Source organism: Panthera tigris, chromosome E1 (genome assembly GCF_018350195.1).
Source record: "Panthera tigris isolate Pti1 chromosome E1, P.tigris_Pti1_mat1.1, whole genome shotgun sequence".
Lineage (NCBI taxonomy): Eukaryota > Metazoa > Chordata > Mammalia > Carnivora > Felidae > Panthera > Panthera tigris.
Window position 1 is genome coordinate 7,791,123 of NC_056673.1, and position 23,643 is coordinate 7,814,765.

At 43.4% G+C, this 23,643-nt stretch overlaps 2 long non-coding RNA genes across 2 annotated transcripts in view; one reads left to right on the plus strand and one right to left on the minus strand.

Moving 5' to 3' along the window:
* LOC102965862 overlaps positions 1-23,643 on the minus strand; it is a 142,180-nt gene that overhangs the window by 105,030 nt on the left and 13,507 nt on the right. The window lies entirely within an intron of this gene.
* LOC122233761 lies at positions 21,577-22,273 on the plus strand. The gene is made up of 3 exons (XR_006211472.1): positions 21,577-21,680; positions 21,817-21,940; positions 22,142-22,273. It is a non-coding gene; the product is annotated as an uncharacterized LOC122233761 (long non-coding RNA).

A 23,643-nucleotide genomic window follows, 5' to 3' on the forward strand; every position in this document is an offset into this window, starting at 1 on the left:
CAACCAACTTTGGCTCAGGTCATGATCTCATGGCTCATGAGTTTGAGCCCCATGTCAGGCTCTGTGCTTCAGATTCTGTGTCTGCTTCAGATTCTGTGTCTCCCTCTCTCTCTGCCCCTCGCCTGCTCACACACACTCTCTCTCTCTCAAAAGTAAATAAACATTAAAAAAAAATCTGGCAGTGCCATTTTGTAACTCATTGCTGATTAAGATTTATTCAAGAATGTAAAAATCCCTTAGACGATCAATTAATATAAACATTACATTAACAGGTTAAAGGAGAAAAATCATTTTGATATATGCAGGAAAAGTACTTAATACAATTCAACAATCATTCCTTACTAATCCAAATATACTTCCCCAAGAGAAAGAAATAAATCCTCTTAAGCAAACTAGCAATAGGTGGAAACTATCTTAACTTTTTTAAAAGGACATCTTTTAAAAACCCACTGCAAATATTGAAATTACTAACGTGAAAAGCATAAGAATACCCCCTTATTCTGCTTTCAAAGTGATACTGAAGGTGCTAACAAGAAAATAAGAGACTGAAATGTTTACAGTAACCTTATTCATAATAGCCAAAAATCCAAAGCAACCCAAAATAACCCCAGATTCAAACAACTCCTGTCTAGCAACGGGAGAACAGGTAAACAAATTGTACACTATCCACACAGTGGAATACTGTTCAGTCATAAAAGGTTGCTGATCCTGGCAAGGACACGGATGAATCCTAAAACAACACTATGCTATGCGAAAGCAACCGATCTCAAAATAAAATATACCGTGTGATTCCATTTATAGAAAGTTCGAGAGTAGGAAACTGATAGCCACAGAAAGCAGACTGTTGGTTGCCAAAGGGTTATGAGGGACTGACTGCAGGGAGGAATCTTTTTGGATGCGGGGTGATGAACATGTTCTATGTCCTGATTGGGGTGTTGATTACACAAGTGTATATAGTTTTCAAAGCTAACTGAACTGAATAACTGAGATCTGTGCATTTCATTGTTTGGTAATTACATCTCAATTTAAAAAAGCACAATAGGCTAAATTCTGGAAAGAAGGGGGTAATGCAATCAGTACATACAATGTGTTTATACAGAATATCCAAGAGTATCTACAAATAAATATTAGCACTAATAAGAAAGTTTAACGAGTTGCTAGAAATCAATATACAAAAATCAATAGTTATTTTTAAAGGACATTATTAACCATGGCAATAAAAGCTTTTAAGGTGCCCAGAAATAAATCTAACAAATGGTGTGTAAGATTTTTACGGAGAGAGCCACAAAACTTTATTGAAGGGGGAAAGAAAAAAGGATTTACTATATTCATGGATGGGAGGGTCTGGTATTTTAAAGATTGCAATGTTCTCCCAAATGCATCTGTACATTCAATATTATCGCCACAAAAAAAAATCTCAGTAGGTTGTTTCAAAGACTTGACAAGAATAAGCTAAAAAATTACAAAGAAAAAAAGGAGGGGAAGAGGCTTCAGAAGGAGGAGGAGGAAAAGAAAAAAATGGGTTTACCCTTTTGAATACTGGTACTCCTCGTAAAGCTATAGTAATTTAAACAGTGCAATATTGCCACAGGGAATAGAGTGCTTAGAAATAGAACCACTTAGCTATGGAAATTTGGAATATGATGGAGATGACACTGTAAATCACTGGGCAAAGAATCCGAGTATTCAATAAATGATGCTCAGACATCACCATATGCAAAAAAAAAAAAAAGAGAAAGAAAAAAAAGAAAAGGAATCCAGCTATTCATGTGTAAAAGGGTAAAATTGGATATCTACCTTGTATCATGCACAAAAATCACATAAATGTGAAAATCAAAATTTACAAAGAAAATACAGGAGAAAATCTTAATGACATGTGGATACTGTCATATTATTTATGGTAACCAAAGCATAAGCCACACTGAGAAAAGAAATACTGTAAATATAATTACATTAAACTATGAACGTCTGTGTACCAGGACAATGACAAAAAGGAAGTCAATACCTACTATGGGAAGGTGTTTACAACCCACGTAACTAATTTTCTACAATTGGAATATAATAGAATTCCTTAAAAATACAGCAAGACGATACAAGAAAAAAAAAAGAAACACAAATAAACACATGAAAAGATGTCTTAACCTATCTAGTAATCAAAGAAAGTGCGAATCAGAACGAAATACTATCCTTACCTATCAGGTTGGCAAAAACCAACAGCCAATAGTCAATCAATACATCCAGTTCCAAGAACGGGTGGGGCTACTGGAAATGGGAAGCCTTATATCGTGCTCGCATGGCTGCACATTGGCACGACTGTTTGGAAGAACAATTCTGGAATAACTTACAAAAGATGTGGATGATGTCCTGCAACCAGAAATTCGTCTGCTAGATGTCTGCCACAGAGCGGTACACACGAGGACATAAGTGCCAGAATGTTCATGGCAACATGGCTTGTAATAGCAAAAAAAAAAAAACCAAAAAAACCAAAAAACAAAAAAACAAAAAAAAACTAGGGAAAAAACACAAGTGTTATCGAGTCATATATTTGTTTAAATGTAAAAAACAATCCAATGTATATTTCTTACAGGTGCATATGTATTTAGAGAATGTATGTAACATACACAGCAATATCAGTGTAGGGGTAGTATATGGGGGAACCTGAATTACCTGGGTTAGAATCGAGGTTACCAGCTATCTATATGGCCTTGGACAAGTTATTTAACCAACGTTTCTTCTTCCCTTCATCTATAAAATGGGTGATGAAAATAGTATCTGTGTCATATGTCTTCAGTGGGCATTAAAGGAGCTAATGTATGCAAAGTGCTTAGAATAATGGCCATTTGCTGCTTTTATTACCATCATTTTCATCATCATCATCATCATCATCATCATCATCATCATCATCAAGACACTGGCTATCTCTAATGGGAGGGGAGGAGTAGGGATGCAGGTAAATCTCTAGCTTTATCTGTAAGGAAATATGGCTATGCTAACATAGATTACACCTGAATTTAATAGGACTATGAGGCCGAGGGCACTGAGTACATGATTATTTCCCATATAACTTTCTGGGCTTTGTTGAGCATTTCAAATCCTCTGTATATCAAAAGTTTTTTGTTTTGCTTTGTTTGTTTGCTTTTTAATGTTTATTTATTTTTGAGAGAGACAGCGTGAGCAGGAGAGGGGCAGAGAGAGAGGAGGACACACAATCCGAAGCAGGCTCCAGGCTCTGAGCTGTCAGCACAGAGCCCGACGCGGGGCTCGAACTCACGAACTGTGAGATCATGTCCTGAGCCGGAGTCAGACGCCCAACCGAGTGAGCCCCCCAGGTGCCCCTTGTTTTGTTTTTAGTAAAAAAAATGAATGGTCTGCAGAATACTATGGAGAAATGTTTAAACCACCTTGCATATTGAATACTGTAAAAGGGAAGTTATTGTGGGAACATATTTTTGGACAAATGCTTGGCAGCTAGCTAGCGGTTAGCAACAGGAAGTTACAAGTTCACAATTAAAGAAAGGAAAGCCAAGGAAGTTACAAGTAGTTCTTTCCAAGAACACCCAAGATCCCAGAGTAGCAGGAAAAACTGTGCAGAAATGCATGAAGTTTCTAGGGAGGAGATAAACACAGAGTTCCTTGAAGTGCCAAAGAAATAATGTTCGTTGATATACGTATCCAAAAAACATGTTTCCCGAGAAAGCCGTTATAATAAACTTATAGAACATTTATTGAATTCTTTAAATGAACATTTATGGGGCTTGGATTCTGTACACATATATGTTTTGTTTGTCTTTTTGCCCCAGGCTGACTTCAGCTGTTATGTTTTAAAATGGAAGAAAACTTTAACGTGCTTTCTGTACATCTACCACAATAAAGGGCTTCATGGTGAACGTTTCTAGAAAGAGTATCCATCCGTCAGGATGCTTTCGGTAGCGAGCAGCAAAAGCCATCTAAATCTTAAACCGCGGGAGTTTACTGTCATCTCATTAAGGAGAAGTCCGGAGGAAAGTAGTCTCAGGGTTGATTCAATTGCTCAACAACATCCACAACACTCAGACCCTTCCTGACTCTCTGTTCTGCTGTCTGGCAGGTCAGGAAGGTTCCGCTCAAGGTCGTGGGATGCTCGCATCAATTCTGTATCATGTCTTCATGCAACCAAGCCCAAAGGCAGGAAGCAAGTCAGGGTAGCAGACCCCCAGCTCATCTGCCATGTTATCAGGTGGAAAAATCTTCCCCAGAGACCCCGTCACTGGACTTTCCTAAACTGCTTGTTGGCAAATAGAAGCGGGGTTACCATAACTGTGTTACGACTCATCACTAACTCATCACCTAGGACTAGAATCGTCTTCTTCTGGCCTGTTACCCCTTGTACCTGCACAAAACCTAAGCTGTGTTACCAAGGAGGAAAGCCGCAAGGAGGAAGCGACTCTTACTGGTGAAAAAGGCACGGAGCTACATAGCATCTACCCAGTTTTCTCCACGAAGACATGTGGCTTGTAGCACACACTGTTATCTGTACCCAGTGGTTATTACCGACCTCTTTCTTACCGGCAGCACCAGATTTGCTTATTCTTCTAGGGTTCCTGGACCCAATTCCCATGTGGGGGTGAGGAGTGGTTCCCCCACACACGATACCAAGCAAGTCTTAGCCACCGATGGGGTGTCTGAGAATTCAACTCAATTCTGACACTCTTGACCTAGAGACAGCATCAGATCCCACAGGTTAAGGGCTCAGTCCCACAAGACTGCACCCCATCCCCCACTTGAGACGCCAACCGCAAGCCTCCTGTGCTTCTGGCTGACCACCTACAGATGGGAGGTTCCAATAACCTTAAGTTTGACTAATTTGCTAAAACGGCTCGCAGAACTCAGGGAAAACACTTTCTTATACTTGCAAATCTGTTAAAGGATATGAACCAACAGCCAGATGAAGACAGACAGGAGTTCCCACACAAAGGGGATCCACTCTTGGGTTTTTAAGGAGGCTTCATTACATAGTCATGATTGACTAAGTCCTTGGCCACGGATTGATTGAACCTCCTGTCCTGCCCCCATCCTCCGGAGGGTCTAGGGGCAGGACTGAAAGTTCCAGCCTCCTAATCACGGGGTTGTCCCTCTAGGCAACAAGCCCCCATCCTTAGGCAGAGTCCTAAAGTTACCTCATTAACATAAAAAAGACACCTTTATCACTCTCAGCTTTGGGGAAGCTCTTAGGGTTTCGGATGCAGTGAGCCAGGAACTATGAACGAAGACCATACATCACCCCGATGACCACAGTGTATTTCTCATAAATGACACTCTCACTTTTATGTTTGAGCAGCCAAATGCTTTCCAGACACTGGGCCTCTTTGTGGCGTAAGGGTGAATCTTCGCTGGTCTGCAGCCATCCAGGTAAATCCATTCCCCTTGTCTTTGACCAGTATAGGAAGAGGACCGTGACACGGAGGGAAGTCTTCTGGGGAGCCCCTGGACAGGGACAGAAGAAAGGAGGCCCTCTCTCTGGTCTGGGGACACTGCTGTGGGGGTATCTTTGCTGTACCTCTTGTAGCCATCTTGCAACCATGAGGGATGTCAGGCTTTAGTTATCATAGTGAGAACAGACCCCGGATGTTACTGCCGACTTCCTAAATTAATCAGCCTATTCACCATTGTGCCCCTCAACTTCTTGGCACTATGCGATCATAAATTTTCTTCTTTGTTAGGCCACTTGAGTTTGATTCTTTGGTACTTACATTCAAATCACCCTGACAGCATACTCAAATTGAAAATGTAAAGCAAACCGGGGTGCCTGGGTGGCTCAGTTGAGTAAGCATCCAACGCTTGATTTCGGCTCAGGTCATGATCTCACAGCTCATGAGATTGAGCCCTGTGTCAGGCTCTGCACTGATGACGTTGAGCCCGCTTGAGATTCTCTCTCTGCCCCTCCCCCACTCACAGTCAGTCTCTCTCTCTCTCTCTCTCTCCCCCTCAAAATAAATAAGCATTAAAAAAAAGAGAGAAAACATAAAGCAAACAATTTAAAGAGAGATTTTTTAAAAACTAGATAAATAATAAACTAACAACGGCACATCCAGCTGCTTTAAACTGGTTTGCATCTACACGTTCAGAATAATCAAGTGTCATAATCCTTAAGGAAAACGTTTTACTAAGCATCTCTCTGTGTAAGGCACTTTTATGAACCCTATGATGACGAAGCGATTGAGCAAGTAGTCTAGGGACACTAAAAAAAAAAAAAAATACGAAATGCATGATCCTTAAATTCAAGAAGCTTATCCTACAGTTGGGGGAAAAGTTCAGTTGACAGTAAAAATTCTAAATTACACATCAGTTTTAAAGAAGTGGTTCCATTATGTTCAAATACGGTACCTATTATCAGCCAAGTAATAAATTGTACCATCACACTGTAATACATCAAATATCAGAATCCCTTTCCACACACAAATCTCGAGATCCTGAAGCATATTAGAAAAACCTTTAATTTCCTTAAGATCAATCCTTCTTTTGAAATAGCAACCGACATGTGAATAGATTTACTTTACCCCTGAGCAAACTGAAGAGTCATACAAGAGACATCAGGCCCAACTTTTTACTTAAAGTGTTTTACTTTTTATGAGCGATTATCATAGAGCTGGAATTAGTGGAGCCTGGATGAATGAGTCTTCACTTCTGTCTGCATGGGAGTAGGGTGAGTTCCGATTTGGTAGTTTATCTTTAAAGGGACTGATGAAAAAAGAAAGCTATTGCAGGGATGGTGAAGAGAAAGCTGACCTGTTCACACTTGATGTAATACATTTTGGTATTTATGGAGCGAGCGCCCAAGGCAAGTAGGAGTGTAAGTAGTGATAAGTGTGCATTTTGCCTTCATGGGGACCCTGAGGGAGATCAAGAGTGTTAAGCCTTGGCAGGAAAGCACCAGCCCAGATATAAAATACCCCGGCTCTGAGTGTGTCTATCGGAGCATAAATTTATTAAAACCCCATCTTAGACCATAAAGCGAAAGCATCGATAAAGCAGCAGCTCCCACTACCTAAGTCAGGTTTGTTTTGTGTTTTGTTGTAGTACTTTTTTTTTTTTAAATAAAAGGATGAGTGGTTTAGCAATCCTGGCTTTAGAACGGGCATCTGAAGCACCAGTTCCATGATGCTCTACCAGTTTAGTAGTTAGCGTACTACTAAATACAGAACGGCCACGTAGTGGCCTTCCGCATAAAACCACTTGAAAGGCTTCCTCTGTGGCTGAGTGCCACCATTTTCCTCTTGAGAAACCAGCAAGGACCAAGGTGGCCTGTAAACAGAAGCTCGTGCCTAGTAGAGGATGGTCATGTAGGCTGAATCCCATCTGGGAGAGTTTGATTGGATTGGACAGCAGAGGGGAAAGGCAAGTGGGGGGGGGGTGGGGAGGGGTAAAAGAAGCTACAAGGTACAAAGGGGGGGTTCAGCTTCTAAAACTTCCTGTTCATCAGACAGATGACTGTCTGTGAAGGCTGTCGGCTCCCCACCTTTCATGGAATCTGCAATCCCGAAGGAGGGTATTAACTATGTTGAGGTTCAAACGAGGACACGTCAGTGTCCGGACCATGAAAGACAGGGAAAGATGGAGACACTGTCACATGTTGGTGGAGACTGTGGACTTGCGATAACTGAAGGCAGTGTGGCATCGTGGATTGAATCCCAGGGTAGAGAAAGGACATGAGTGGAAAGACCGAGGAAATCCAAATATTATCTGTAGTTTACTTAATAGCATTGTACTGCGTTACTTTTGTATTTCTTAACAGTACATTTTTACCTTTCCTGGACATTAAAATTTACTACCTATGGCCATGTTTAAAAGCAAAACAGGTTCATGAAATTATTTTCAGTGTGATAGAAATACAGTGTGTTCTTCTCCAGTTTAAGTGGTGATGGTCACACAACACTTTTTCCCTATTGAACTTGATGTCTAAAGGAATAACTAAATCCGATATTTAAAGAAATCCAGGGAATTCACATGACTTTACTTCAAGGTAAGTATGATGTCCAGTGTTGTCTATATGCTCATTGCCTCTTGCGAGAGCTCAATGGGCGTGAGTTGAAGTGTATCACTGGTAATACCATTACTCCTTATCCACTTCCTACATGCCAATCTATTTACCAACAGTCCTCTGGGAAAGAACTAGAATTTGGGGAAGCAAGAGGCAGGGCAAGAAGGTTACCAGGAAGTCAGAGCTATGGGGTCTGGGTTCAAAGCCTTAGGTATACAAAAACAGCTCCTTCAACCCATACTCTGTAGACTGAGTTTCCACATGAGATTTCCTTTAGGAAAAAAGTTCTACTTGAGTTTGGTCATGGTGGGGTGGGGGTAGGAGAGAACTTTTTTTAACTTTGGTTATGAAAAATCTTGGGGCACCTGGGCGGCTCAATTGGTTAAGCATCTGACTTTGGCTCAGGTCATGATCTTGAAGTTCGTCAGTTCCAGCCCCATTATCGGGCTCCGTGCTGACAGTGTGGAGCCTGCTGGGGATCCTCTGTCTCTCTCCGCACCCACCTCTTTCTCTGCCTCTCCCCCATTTGCATGCACGCTCTCTCTCTCAAAATAAATAAGCTTTTAAAAAAATGAAAAATCTCAAACATATGCAAAAATAGAAGAGAGTGAGTCCCCCTGTATCCATCACCAAGCATCAATAATTATTGATACATGGCTATTCTTATCTCATTTATACCACAATCGTTCCCCCACCACCTGCTCCCGCAAGATTATTTCACGGTAAATCTCAGACATCACATCATTGTATCTCTAAATATTCCTATATGCATCTCTAAAAGGTACTATTCTTGTGAAACACATAACCACATTATGCTAAATGAAAAAGACCAATCACAGAAAGACAAATACTCTAGGATTCCACTTACATGACATGCTTAGGGTCGTCAAAATTATAGAGACAGAAAGGAGAATGGGAGTTGCTGGGGGCTGCAAAGAATGGGGAAATGAGGATTAGTGTTTCATGGGTACAGAGTCTCAGTTTTGCAAGGTCCAAAGAGCTGTGGAGATCAATGGTAGTGATGTTGCACAACATTAGAAATTTATCTATTACCACCGAACTGTACATTGAAAAACGGTTGAGTTGGTAAATTCTGTGTATTTTACCACAATAAAAAATAGAACAAAAAAAAACCTTAAAAAAACAAACATAACCACAATAGCCTGAGTACTGAAAAAATGAACACGAATGCCTCATCAAATGGCCAGGAAGTGTTTAAATTTCCCCAATTACGCATAAGTTTTGTTTTGTTTTGTTTTTTTTAGTTTGTTTAAACAAGAGTCACACTTTGCATTTGGTTTTTGTATCTTAATTGTCATATAACCCAATGGGCTGCAAAATTTCTCACGTTCTGGCTTTCCTAATTACATCCTCGTGGTGTCATTTAATATATTCTTTGGGCTATAATCTTTTCTTCTGCTGATTGCCCGCGCCCCCCCTTAAACATACTCCTTACTAGTGTCGGTTCTGGGCCTTGTTATGCTGAACCCTCCCCAGAAGTGATTTGATTCGATTTGATTCATTGCTATGGCTTCATTCTAGTCTGCTTGAGGTCGGCACGCCCACCTGCCCGACGAAACTCTTCATCTCCGAGCTCAACGAGACTGCCTGAAACGGAGTTCACCATCTTCTCTTCCTTCCACTGTCAAACCTCCAGTGCTCCCTGTGTTCCCTTCTCCTCAGTGAATGGAACCCCAATCTGCACAGACGTCCAAGCCACAAGCGTGGGCCCCATCTTGAACCCCTCCCTCCTCTGCACTTCCTACACCGTCTGTTCTAAGCCCTGTCAGTTATACCTGAACCACTGAATAAATTCATCTACTTCTGTCCATTCCCCAAACCAACACTCCAGTTGATGTCACCTGTATCTCTTATCTGGATCTTCTCTGGAATCTCTTGTCTTGATTGCTTTAACAGTCCCCTGACTGGTTTTCCCGTTAAAATTGTCATTGGATTGCACCTTATTTTTTTCATTCTGCATCTAGAATTGTCTTCCTAAAACCAAATCTCATTCCATTGCTCTGCTATTTAGAACTCTTCAGTGGCTGTTCATTGCTCTAAGGATAAAATCCAAATTCTGAGACGTGGGAAGCCCTTCGAGATTTGGACTCTCCCTTCAAGACTCATTCCTCCCCTACCTCTTCTATACCCTTCCCACTACACCCCTGTCACCAAGAGCTCCTTCTGAACCTCTAGTTAAGCCTCTAGGCTCTCATCCCCCTTCTCACTTGCCCTCACACCCTGTTCCCCTCACCTATTTAAACCCTATTTGTGCTTGGATTTCTAAAAAAATTTTTAACGTTTTAGTTATTTTTGAGAGACAGAAAGACAGAGCATGAGTGAGGGAGGAACAGAAAGAGAGGGAGACACAGAATCCAAAGCAGGCTCTACGCTCTGAGCTGTCAGCACGGAGCCCGACATGGGGCTTGAACCCGTGAACTGTGAGTTCATGACCTGAGCTGAAGTGAGACGCTCAATCGACTGAGCCAACCAGGCACCCCTATTTGTGCTTGGGTTTCTGCTGTGATGTTCCTCCTGTGTCCCTTGGCTGTGATCCCCCAAGGTCGGGTTAGTGGCTCTTTCTCTATGCTCTCGTTGCCCCCAGAATCAGCCCTAACGGCACTGCTTGTATCCCTCATCAGAAATCTCAAGAGCATGTCTTGATGCTTTTATGTGCTCAGGGTCTGACGAATGCCTAGGCACTTAATTGACTAAATTGATAAAGGAGTGAAGGAATAAATGAATGGATGACTCAATCAATGAGTGAAAACTTCTCATATAAATGATCTAAGCATACCAAAGGCAAGCTAGATTATTCTGATTTTCAAAAATTCCCATCTTTTAGCCTTGTAATATCAACTACTCAGATTCATCCAATACCAATCCATTATTCCCTTTATCCTGCACTGTAAGACTTTTCTTAATGTAGCAGAGGAAAATTATCTTCAAAGCATTTCCCAGATAAATGATGAAGTTAGAACACGGGGCATAGAATTTTATGATAAAGTAATTAGTTAACATGCTCTGAGTATCTGATAACTCTTCTGTGAGTACAGGAAATTATGGATCCTGAGGACATTCTGGAAACAATTTCAGTTAAAAAAAAAAAATCAGATGCAACATTAAATTCTTTTCTTTCAAAATACCCAAAGTGTGCAATATTCTCTTAGTAGGCTATTTCCACTATGTGACATTTCCATGGCTATTTATAATGCATTTCTGTCTATAAAAGAAAACACGCTGTGGTTCTTTTTAAAACGAACAGTCAGTACACATAAAAGAATTTTTGGGTTTTAAAAAAATGCCCATATTTCTAATACTGTACTCCCTTTCAAGAGACAGGCTTGGGTCCTCTTCTGACTTGTGAATAATGCAGCTTTGGAATTCTTTGGGTTCTTTGGTGACTGTCCTAGCTAGAGTGAAGGGTGTCCCACTGCCCCTCCTGTGGCCTCGTTGGGGCCCCAGGAGAACACAGAAGACAGACCACTGTGGCCTGCAAGTTCAGGAAATGATGTTAACCTTATGGAGGCCACTGTCGTCCTGGGAAAGGAGGAGGCGATCTCTCAAACCCAGCTCAAAGGGTAAATATTGGTACTTTAGATAGGTTACTCATTCCTCCTTGGTCACCACCCTCCTGTTAACCTCACAATGCATGTTCCCTAAGAGTATGATGAGGGCTAGGAGAGGCAAGCCCGCAAATTACCCTGTGGCCCCAGTTCCAAACAGTACATCCAGATAGTATTTGTTTTCGGCAAAATTTTATTTACAATTAACAGTTCCACACGTGAAAATCGTAACATTTTTACACAGACAGTTTCCTTTGGTTAGATGTGCCCACCTCTGCAGAACTTTGATGCTAGAAAACATGCAAGCTGTAGGAAATACAAATACTAAATGCATTAATCAACCAAATAAGGCTCTGCCCCTGCTAGGCAATTTGTATCAATATAGGCCTATATACGCGTTAAAAATTCTTCACCTTCTAGGGCGCCTGGGTGGCTCAGTCGGTTAAGCGTCTGACTCTTGATTTCGGCTCAGGTCATGATCTCACGGTGTGCATTCAAGCCCTCCCCATCAGGCTCTGCACTGACAGTGAGGAGTCCGCTTGGGATTCTCTCTCCCTCTCTCTCTGCCCCTCCCCCACTCATGCTATCTGAGTCTCTCTCTCTCAAAATAAATAAATAAACCAAAAAATTAAAAAAAAAAAATCTTTACCTTCTTACATCCAACAGCAGCTTTTTACAAAATGAAAAACATTACCTTTCTCATTTTAAAGGAAAAAAATTTTTTTTTAAATTTCAATGTTTATTTATTTTTGAGAGACAGAGAGAGAGGCAGAGCCCAAGCAGGGAAGACACACATAATCCCATATGCAGAGTATCAAGCAGATACTGACAGTATGTCCTTCAGGAAGCTCATCTATGATGTCAGAGGCCCTCACTGTGTGCTGGCCAATCCGCACTTGAAAGCCACCATTTAGGCAAGATTGTTCCAGACTCTTAGCTGGAGCAAATGCAGGAACTGCCATAAACACCCAGGCATTTGCGGGAAAAGGCCGGCAGGACACAGGACATAAAGAGTCTGTGGGAAAAGGCCAGCAGGACATAGGACATCAAGGAGGTTTGCTCTCATTAATTAGCCACAACCAAATAAACAGCAGAGCCTAAGCATCCTAGAAGATGAGATGAACTGAAATCTTAGTTCATTTATTCTCATTGTACTCAAGGTAATAAATTTATCTCTGGGTGCAGCTTAATCCACATCTGACTGTGATACGTAACTTCGAAATTGCCATTATTTTCTTGGGCCAAAATTGCCTTTTGATTTCTTCTTTGTCTCAGGCTTTTTGAGAAAATTTTAAATTGCCAAGAAGTTTCATTTTGGCGTGTGTGTTTATGCTTGTGCTGAAACTTTTAAGTTTTCTTGTATTTTGTGCCTGTGTAATTTCTAGGATTTGGAATTTATTGAAAAGTTTGTGGCTGCTAAATGATCAGTACTTGTAAATATCTCATGATATGGGATGTAGTCTCTTTCAAGATTTGTTCTTTTTGCTTACACTGCTCCTTGATCACAGCAATTATGATCACTTAAATGTCACCTTTTTTTTTTAACGCTTTTATACTGGATGGGTATCACACATTGCCATTTTTTACGCAGTATTCTCTTATTCTTGAATTCTTTGCTGCAATTTAGTAAGCAGGACATTTTCGGGTCATTTTGTTTTTTCAGGACAGGCATAACATGAGGTGCATTTTCTGAATCCCCAAATGTATCTAAGAATATCTCTGTTGCATTTGCATATAAAACCGTACTGGCTTGATATAAAATACTGAGGTTACTTTTTTCCCCCTGCAGAATTACATATTAAAAATTTTTTTTTTAACCTTTATTTATTTTTTGAGAGACAGAAAGAGACAGAGAATGAGCGGGGGAGAGGCAGAGAGAGAGGGAGACACAGAATCGGAAGCAGGCTCCAGGCTCTGAGCTGTCAGCACAGAGCCCGACGCGGGGCTCGAAGTCACAAACTGTGAGATCATGACCTGAGCCAGAGTCGGACGCTTAACCGACTGAGCCACCCAGGCACCCCAGATGAATCAAATTTTAAAAAGCAGTTTTAGGTTTTCAGAAAAAAAAAAAAATTGAGAGAAAAGTAATCTTGAGTTGGGGTGGTCATTTCTTGCAACCTGTGAACCCGTATCAATACATTAATACTAACTCAAGTCTACACATTAGGGTTCACTCTTGCTGTACTACCTTCTATAGGCTTCTGATAAGTATATAATGGCATGCATTCACCAATACGGTGACCTAAAGAATAATAGTCTCATTTCTCTAAAAATCTTCTGTGCAATCCATTTCTTCATCCCTCCCTCGTACCCGCCCCCTTATTCCTTGGCAACTTCTGGTCTTTTTACTGTCTCCACGGTTTTATCTTTCCCGGGATATCACATAATTGGAATCATAAAGTACCCTGCCTCTTCACATTGGCTGCTGTCCCTTAGCAATATGCATTCAAGGTTCCTCGATGCCTTTTAATGGCTTCATGGCTCCTGATTTATTTATTGATTTATTGCTTAATAGTTCTTTGTCCGGATGGATCACAGTTTGTTTATCCATTCACCTGCTGAAGGACATCTTTGGTTGCTTCCAAGATTTGGCGATTACGAACAAAGCTTCTAATAGCATCTGCGTGCAGGCTTTTATGTGAACACAAGTTTTCGACTGAAGGAGCCCGATTGCTGGATCATCGGGTAAGAATATAGTTAGCTTCTTTGGTAAGGAAGTGCCAAACTGTCTTCCAGAGTGGCTGTGTTATTTTGCATTCCCACCCGGCAATGAATCAGAGCTCCTGTCCCTCCACATCCTCACCAGCATTTAATGCCATCAAAATTCTGAATTTTGGTTCTAATAGGTGTGGAGTAGTAACTCGTTTTTCTTTTTAAAGTTTATTTCTTTACTTTTGAGAGAGAGAGAGAGAGAGAGAGAGAGAGAGAGAGAATGAGTTGGGGAGGGGCAGAAAGAGAGAGAGAGAATCCCAAACAGGCTCCACACTGCCCGCACAAACACTGACCTGGGGCTCAAACCCACGAGCCGCAAGATCGTGACCTGAGCTCAAGTCGGACACTTAACTGACTGAGCCACCCAGGGACCCCTCATTGTTTTAACTTACATTTCCCCCCACCCAGGGACCCCTCATTTCCCCGGTGACATATGATGTGGAGCATCTTCTCTTATGTTTCTTTGCCATTTGTAGATCTTCTTTGGTGAGGGGGTCTGTTCACATTTTTGAGAGAGACAGACAGACAGAGACAGAGTGCAAGTGGAAAGGGGCAGAGAGAGAGGGAGACACAGAATCCGAAGCAGGTTCCAGGCTCCGAGCTATCACTGCAGAGCCCGACATGGGACTCGAACTCACGGATCATGAGATCATGATCTGAGTCAAAGTCGGACGCTTAACCGATTGAGCCACTGAGGCGCCCCTCTCATTTTTCAGTTTTCAGAGTTCTTGAATCTTTTTTTTTTTTTTTTTTGGAGTTCCTCTTGAATCTTGAACACCAGTCCTTTAGCTGACACGTATTTGGCATAGATTTCCTCCCAGTCTGTGGCCTGTCTTCTCGTGCTTTTCATTGTGACCTTTTGGAAAGCAGGAGTTCTCAAATGGCGTTGTATCTAAAGAAGTCATCACCAAACCCAAGGTGGTCTAGATTTTTCCCCTATGTGTCTTCTGGAAGTTTTATGGTTGTGCATTTTACATGTAGAGCTCTGATCCATTTGGAGTTAATTTTTGCACAAGGTGTGAGGCCTGTGTCTAGACTCATTATGTTTGCATATGGCTGTCTGGTTGTGTCAGTACCATTTCTTGTGTCTTTTTTTCAGATAATCTTCAGTTTTTTTCTGTCTGTAAGTTCTAGAACTTGCACTTTCCCCCCAAGCCACTGGTTTAATTTTCTGTAGCCTCCAGTCTTCCGTTCCGTTTCTAATTCCCTCTTTACTTTATATCTTCCTTATCTCGGATTCTTTTTGATAAGTGAGCAATGGCCTCTCCAGTTTTCTTTGAGAATGTGAACTACGGATTTTTTTTAAAACTTAAGTTGTACACGGGGCGCCTGGGTGGTTCAGTCGGTTAAGCTTCTGTGAGTTCGAGCCCTGCGTCGGGCTCTGTGCTGACAGCTTAGAGACTGCAGCCTGCTTCGGATTCTGTGTCTCCCTCCTCTCTGCCCCTCCCATTCTCATGCTCTGTCTCTCTCTGCTCTTGATAATAAATAAACGTTAAAAAAAAACCCTTAAATTGTACATAAATTGGATGAGCATGCATCCTGCTGAAGGTCTGTTTACAGCTGTCATACTCTCACAGTTACTAATAGCTAAATACAGAACAGTGTTCGTGGGAATGCAAGCTGGTGCAGCCACTCCGGAAAACAGTATGGAGGTTCCTCAAAAAACTAAAAATAGAACTACCCTATGATCCAGACAATTGCACTACTAGGTATTTCCCCAAAGGATACAAGTATGCTGTTTCGAAGGGACACATGCACCCCAATGTTTATAACAGTGTTATCGACAATAGCCAAAGTATGGAAAGAGCCGAAATGTCCACTGATGGATGAATGGATAAAGAAGATGTGAGATGTATATACAGTGGAGTATTACTCGGCAATCAAAAGGAATGAAATCTTGCCATTTGCAACCACGTGGATGGAACCGGAGGGGATTATGCTAAGTGAAATGAGTCAGTCAGAGAAAGACAAAAATCATACGACTTCACTCACATGAGGACTTTAGGAGATAAAACAGATGAACATGAGGGACGGGAAACAAAAAGAATATAAAAACAGGGAGGGGGACAAAACAGAAGAGACTCTTAAATATGGAGAACAAACTGAGGGTTACTGGAGGGGCTGTGGGAGGGGGGATGGGCTCAATGGGGGAGGGGCGCTAAGGAATCTACTCCTGAAATCATTGTTGCGCTAGATGCTAACTAATTTGGATGTAAATTTCAAAAAACAAAGAAAAAAGGAAAAAAAAGAAAAAAAGTAAGGAAAAGAAAAAAAAAGAACGGTGTTCAAAGGTTTTCCAGTTTGGACAAGAGATTATATGGTGACTCTCCATACAAATCTTAGTTATGTGTCCCTGAGGTTCAGCTGAGCCTCGTTTTCACCATGTGCCTCTTCAGAGCTTTTACGGCCAAAAGAAATTAATTGCCGCCCTTTATTATTTTGCCCGGTGCAGAGACAAGTCGTTCCACATGTGACATGATTTTACCCTCCCCCAAACCCCACAGGTCAGAACGATCCTCCCCATTTTACCGGTGGGGAAACTGATGCCCAGAGATGGGGGCTGGGGAAAGAGAGGGGCTCTGTGCTTTTCTGAACTTCCCCCACTAGGAAAAAGCCTACAGATAGGAGGTGGGAGAGGGTAGTCGTTTTATTTGTCAGGGTTTTTTTTTTTGCGGGTGGGGGGGGAGAAAGCAGGGAAGCCCTCTGAATCTGGCAAAGGTGGCCCTTTCCTGAGGCTCCCCGGAGACATCTTCCCGTGTGTGGAACATCTGGGGTGGGAACGGGCATGGAACACGAGCGGGAGCAGAGTCTGACATCTTTTAAGAGCGTGAGGATGACTCCTTCTGCAGGAGGGCCGAGCCAGAAAGGTCATTCCGGGCCTCCAGAAATCCAGCCTGCCTGCCAAATGCATCCTTGTGCCGCACTCCTGATATTGAGAGATACCTGCACGGCCTCTGTCGGGCTTACGATGAGGTGCAGGAAAAGTACAAAGGCTGAAAACTTGACCGGTCCAGAGAGACTGACAACAACGGGCCAGACGCATTAAATGCTCCACAGATCTCGAGCCTGCGCACGACGACCACCCCTGATACGGGGACCTCGCCAGAGATGTGGCCCAGCCCAGACATGCTTTACGCCCGATAATGATCCAAACGGACTCCTCGAGAAAGCAATCACCCTGAATACACTGTGCCCTCCAGACGTGTAACAGGTCTGGCACACGGGCCACTCCCCTGCTCAGAGCAGCGCTGACACGGCCACCTGCCCAGACCTGCTACCCATCCCGTTCACCCCAATGACCTAAGGCACACGACCACTTGCTGGCACCGTGAGAGGCCCCGCCCACCAGAACTCGGGTGGGTAAGGTGGGGAAGGAGACCAAGCTGAGGTTACCTGAAGTTCCCAGCAGAGCGACACCTTTCATCTCGCAGCCACATAAGACCCTGCTACTCAAAGTGCGGTCCCTGAAGCAGGCGCCCTGGCGTCACCTACACGCGTGTCACAAATGCAGAAACTCAGACCTCATAATCCTGCATAATAAATTCATAAAAATCTGCATAATTCCCCAGGTGGCTCATACGCACTTGAAGCATGAGAAACGCTGCTAGAAACGCTTGAATATCTTTCTAGAAGTCTGAGCCGGGCATCATTTCTACGGGATCGCCGTAGCTGAAGAAGGAGTGAGTGGGGGGCGGGGGGAGCGCCTGGGTGGCTCAGCCGGCTGAGCATCCATCTGGCTTCGGCTCGGGTCGTGATCTTGCGGCTCGTGGGTTTGAGCCCTGCATCGGGGTCTGTGCTGACAGCTCAGAGACTGGAGTCTGCTTCTGATTCTGTGTGTCTGTCCCTCCTCCGTTCACACTCTCTCTCTCTTCTCTGAAAGTAAATAAATAAAACATTTTCTAAAAATTACAAATTCATAAAAAAAAATGACAGAAAGGAGCAGGGAGCAGCCATCGCTCATGTGAAGATAGGTCGGCTCACTCAGGAATGTCGTCATGGGCGGGCAAATGTAACAAGCAGGTGGTGATGGCTGACAAGTCACATGTGTTTAGGAAGCTTTGTTTTTCTTCATCTTTCAGAAAATAACCCCAGGATCTGCACACACTTCTCTGAGCCTAATCCAGAGCCAGAAGAGAATTCTGAAAAATTGTACACGCTTCCAAGTCTGTTACGGGAATAAGCTTCTGGCAGATTCTGCCTATTTCCCTCCAAATCTGAACATCGTCACAGTCAGGTACTTATTTCTGCCACTCTGACAAGAGTGGGATTATTAACTCTGCCTACAGTAAAATATTCATATGAAAAATAAAATGTGTTGCAATTTTATGCATTACAACTACTATGAGCTGTTAATGGCTTAGGTGTCCACACACATCTCATTCCTCACGAGGGCTCGTTTCCAACGAGGACACTTCTGTGTGGCTCATTCGGTCCCCTCGTTTTGAACTATTGGCCATAGGCGTGCTGATTCTTCTGTTTACTTCTCCTGACACGGAATCTGTGTTTGTCTCACACTGAGAGTTGAGACGGATTCTGTCAGAATTGTTTTTGTTCCCTTCCAAATGTTTCAGTTCCAGAAAAAGGGAGAAGGAAAGTGTATCGTTTTTCTTGGCCAGATTAAAATTCCAATTGCCTAGAAGGATGAAGAGATCAGCAGAAATTGCCTCGCCGGCAAACTTCACCCCAACCCCATCTCACACACACTCTCTCTCTCTCTCTCTCTCTCACACACACACACACACACACACACACACACACACACACACACTAAAGCAGTCAGGTGACTCTGGGCTGTTTGCTGCACAGAAGTGATTAGAAAAAGAAGAAAGATGGGCACCTGGGTGGACCAGTCGGTTAAACCTTGACTCTCGGTTTTGGCTCAGGTCATGATCTCACGGTTCGTGAGTCTGAGTCCCATGTCGGGCTCTGCGCTGACAGTCTGGACTCTGCTTGGGATTCTCTCTCTTTGCCCCTCCCCCGCTCCTTCCTCTACCTCCACTCTCACAAAATAAATAAATAAACATTTAAGAAAAGAGAAAAAGGAAAGAAAAAGGAATCTCTTTCCAGCTCTTGAGCTTTGAATAGCTGTGTTCCCGAAGCATCGCTTTCGGGAAACTTTCTTCCCTGTGATCAGAGAAGCAACGGGATTGTGGGTGAGGGATGCCCATCTCCACCAGAGGAAGGAGGACTTTTTCTTTGCACAAAGGTACTTCTGCTCACCAAGCAGGGAGCCTGCGTGGCTGTGCCCACCCACAGGGCACACCGTTTCCTGTGTGGACCATCCAGACGGGTGTCTTTTTCTGATTTGCGTGAAGGCAACATAAATGCTCACGGAGACCTGGGGGTGGGGGTGGGGGGTGGTCCTGAGCAGGAGGCTCTGTTTTCCGCACTTAAATTAGGCCAAGGAAGGTCAGGAAGTAAGGAGAGGAGTTGGGTCTGCTTCCCCATGGAGATTCCTGGGGAGAGAGGAAGACTCTGGAGAAGAAATGGTTACGGGACATATGTGGGCAGAGGGAACTTACCTCTGGCTGTTTCCTGTATGGGAGCAGGGAGCAGGGGCAGCAGAGAAACTGCTGCCCCCAGGGGGATAGAGGGCCGGCTCCATCATGAACTTCACAGACAAGGAAACGGAGGAAGGAGAGGGCATGCACAGAGGAGGCTAGCTGGGGAGGGGGGAATCGGAACCAGAGCCCCAACGATCAACACCTGTTTTTCCCTGACCTGTGGCCCCCTCTCCTCACAAATGCACACCTTCTTATAATAGAAGCTTACCAGAATTTGGGGTGGGAGGAGCGGGGGACAATGCAAAGGGTGGTGGACCCACGGTGGACCAAGTTTGAATTTCCTCCATGATGGCAGAATAGGAGCTTGGGTTAGAAGATAAGTGGTTACAGGGGGCGCCTGGGTGGCTCAGTTGGTTAAGCATCTGACTTCAGCTCAGGTCACAAACTCATGGTTTATGGTTTCAAGCCCCGCGTCGGGGTCTGTGCTGACAGCTCAGAGCCTGGAGCCTGCTTCAGGGTCTGCGTTTCCCTCTCTCTCTGACTCTCCCCTGCTCACGCTCTCATTCTCTCTCTCTCTCAAAAGCAAATAAACATAAAAAAATTTTTTTTTTTAAAAAGGAGATAAGTGGTTACAGGAAAAAGGAAATAAAATAAATAAAAGAGGGTACATTTTTGCTTCCCTGTATTTGTAGGCTGAGTCATACCTGCTATCCTTCCTTCTGCCCAGTCAGGCACCACTGTTTATTTTGAGACAGAGATTTCTAATACTACCTAACATCATGCTTTTAATCAGCACGAAGTGCATATTTTTTAACTTGGCAAACGATGTAGTTCCTTAGAAAAACATTTTTTTTAAATGGCATGATTCTCAAAAACAACATTTAAAGAATTCTTAAGCAAATTCAAATTTCTCTGATATTAAATGGAAATATCCTGACCTCTTACATTCTAGACAGAGTTTGCTAATAGTACAAATATTTCAGAATTTATTGGTAAAATAATAGTCTGTATTAAGTTCCAATTATTCTGTTAATGTTTAAACCATCTTGGGGCACCTGGGTGGCTCAGTCAGTTAAGTGTCTGACTTCGGCTCAGGTCATGATCTCACGGTCCATGAGTTCGAGCCCTGCATCGGGCTCTGTGCTGACAGCTCGGAGCCTGGATCCTGCTTCGGATTCTGTGTCTCCCTCTCTCTCTGCCCCTCCCCCATTCGTGCTCTGTCTCTGTCTCAAAAATAAATAAGTCTTAAAAAATTTTTTAAACATCTGAAGTTACCTAAGCTCAGCATGTTTGTCTTCTCATTTTCAAGAAACAAATTCGTTTTGCGCCCCAATGAAAAGGTACACTTGTATAAAAAAAGACATTTCAAACAAAATGGGACATTTCGACCCATTTTAAAAAAGCAGCAGCCTGGTAAATAAATACAGGCATGTAAATAAAGGACTCTGGCTTTCTTCTCTTCCAATAGTTGGAAGAGACGAATGAAAAAGAATTAATACAGTAATTTTCCTATTTGGCTCCCCTTCTAAACTTTCTTCAGCTCCCCAGCATTTATACCAAATTTGCCCTAGTTCTTATTTGAAGGGGACAGTCATAGAAAAGTCTTGGGAAGTGTTATAAAGTTTCCTAATTAAGATACATATTTTTTTCTAATATGGATTAAAACAAATGTTTTCTGTATTTACAAGCATTCGGTATAACAGCAACAACATCCCTCTGGTTTACAAGTCAAAAGTGAGGAAAAATACACGTCGCCTTTTGCTTTTACAGAAGCACACACGTCACGTGCATCCCGATTTAGACACACAGCCTGAAATCTAAAGCACACAACGCAAATGGTCACAGGGGGTAAAGTGATCTCTTCCGGAAGACTCTCCCCCGGTAAGCGTATCGCCCCCTTTACAAAAACGCCACATAAACTAATTCCCATCCTCCCTCTTCCTCTTAGACGTTTAATTTCAAGTGCACACTTGTATGGAGCCCACGTTACGCTTGCTGTTCTGTTCTATTCAACTAGCTGTTGCTCGAAGGTACGTACAGACGTGGTTTAGACTTCAGGACTTCATGCCCCCAAGGTTAAGGCCACGCACCTTTCCCATCTCCGGCGGGAGGGAGAGACGGAGACACGGAATCCGAAGCAGGTAAGACAGACACTGACTTCCCCACATTCGTCTAACGAAATCCTCAGAAGTGACCGATTTAAACAACTCCACTTCCCATCCTCTCCTGAAGTTGGGGGAGAAGAGGAAGGATGTTTATGGTGGTTGTTGAGCGAGGCTTCAGGGAAACCTCCCCTTTTTTTTTTTTTCTTGGCTTCCTCTTCTTCCCCATCTTTTTTGCAGGGAACAGAAAACGATGACCACGGTACGGTGTCTACACCTTGGGATCTTGAGGCTTCAAGCTCTTGTATTAAGGGTGGCTGAGCCAGACGGCAAGGGGGCTGAATCCCTCACGACGGGATGGGACCACCATTGCAGAGCGTGAGGTAAGGTTCCATCGGAGAAGCAGCATCACTAATGTGTGTGTGTGTGTGTGTCCCGTGACAGAGACTGGACCTTGAGTAACTTCGCGAGCAGGTTAAGCCCTATCTGTAAGGCTGTGGTCCTTGTACCTGAAGCTAGAGGCTGCACGCAGCTGAGAAGGAAAGATGGAAATGAGATGAAAGACCAACCGGAACAGTCCGGCACCATCTGGAGTCCTTGGGACAGACTGGGCCCGTGTTAGGCCTTACTGACCTGAGAGGTGGAAACAGCCCTTAGACACTGGGGACTTTCACGGTGGAGCTAAATGCACACACCTGACCCGGGCATCCAAGAGGCTAAGAGGATCTGAGAAAAGGTGGAACGAGTGTGGGTCCTCACATCAATGAGGTGGGCCAGCAGATATACGAGAACAGCCGCGTTCTCGGGTGACCCGAGAACACAGGATGGCTGCCGTGGCCCTTCTCCTCCCCACATTTCCCCAAGAACCTCTGTGCAACCCACTCTAACCAGGGACACATGGGAAAGGGAATCCCAGAATACGGAGTGTCACACAGCTTGGAGGCTGTCACATCCTGAGGTTCGTTAAGTTTCCTTTTTTTTTAATTAAAAAAAATGGTTTTTTCACATTTATTTATTTTTGAGAGACAGAGCATGAGCAGGGGAGGGGCAGAGAGAGAGAGGGAGACGCAGAATCCGAAGCAGGCTCCGGGCTCCGGGCTGCCTGCACAGAGCCCGATGCGGGAGCTCAAAACCACGGACCGTGAGATCTTGACCTGAGTCAAAGTCGGATGCTCAACTGACTGAGCCACCCAGGCGCCCCTACATTTCCTTTTTTTAGAACTACTTCATTTGAAACACTGTTAGCAATGAAATACAATCCCTATTGGATGCTGGGCCCCTATAAAGAAATGTTGACTCGTGGCTGAACTAAATAACGAATGTGACATGTGGACTCAGGTAACTTCAACAGAAACTTTCCTTGTCTTGATTGCATGTGAGAAGCCCCTTTAAAGAAAACTATTGAAAACCTTCAAGAAAAGCATACTTGGAGAAGGAAAAGTTAAAAGGTCAAGGCATTGCTAGAGAAGGGCAGAATGAAAGAATCATCTTCTTCATTCCGGAAAGAAGGCCGGGAAGGGATAGGTCATTGTCTATTTGGCAACAAAAGACATGGCCAAGAGAACTGTGGGGCTTGTAAAGAAAATTCTGAAAGGTTAATTCCGGGATGAAGGAACAGCATCACAATGCCAAGTTGTTTTTTAATTTTATGTATTTTTTCTGAGAGAGAGGGAGTGTGTGTGAGCAGGGGAGGGGCCGGGGTCGGGGAGAGAAGACGGAGAGAAAGAGAGAGAGAAGAGAAT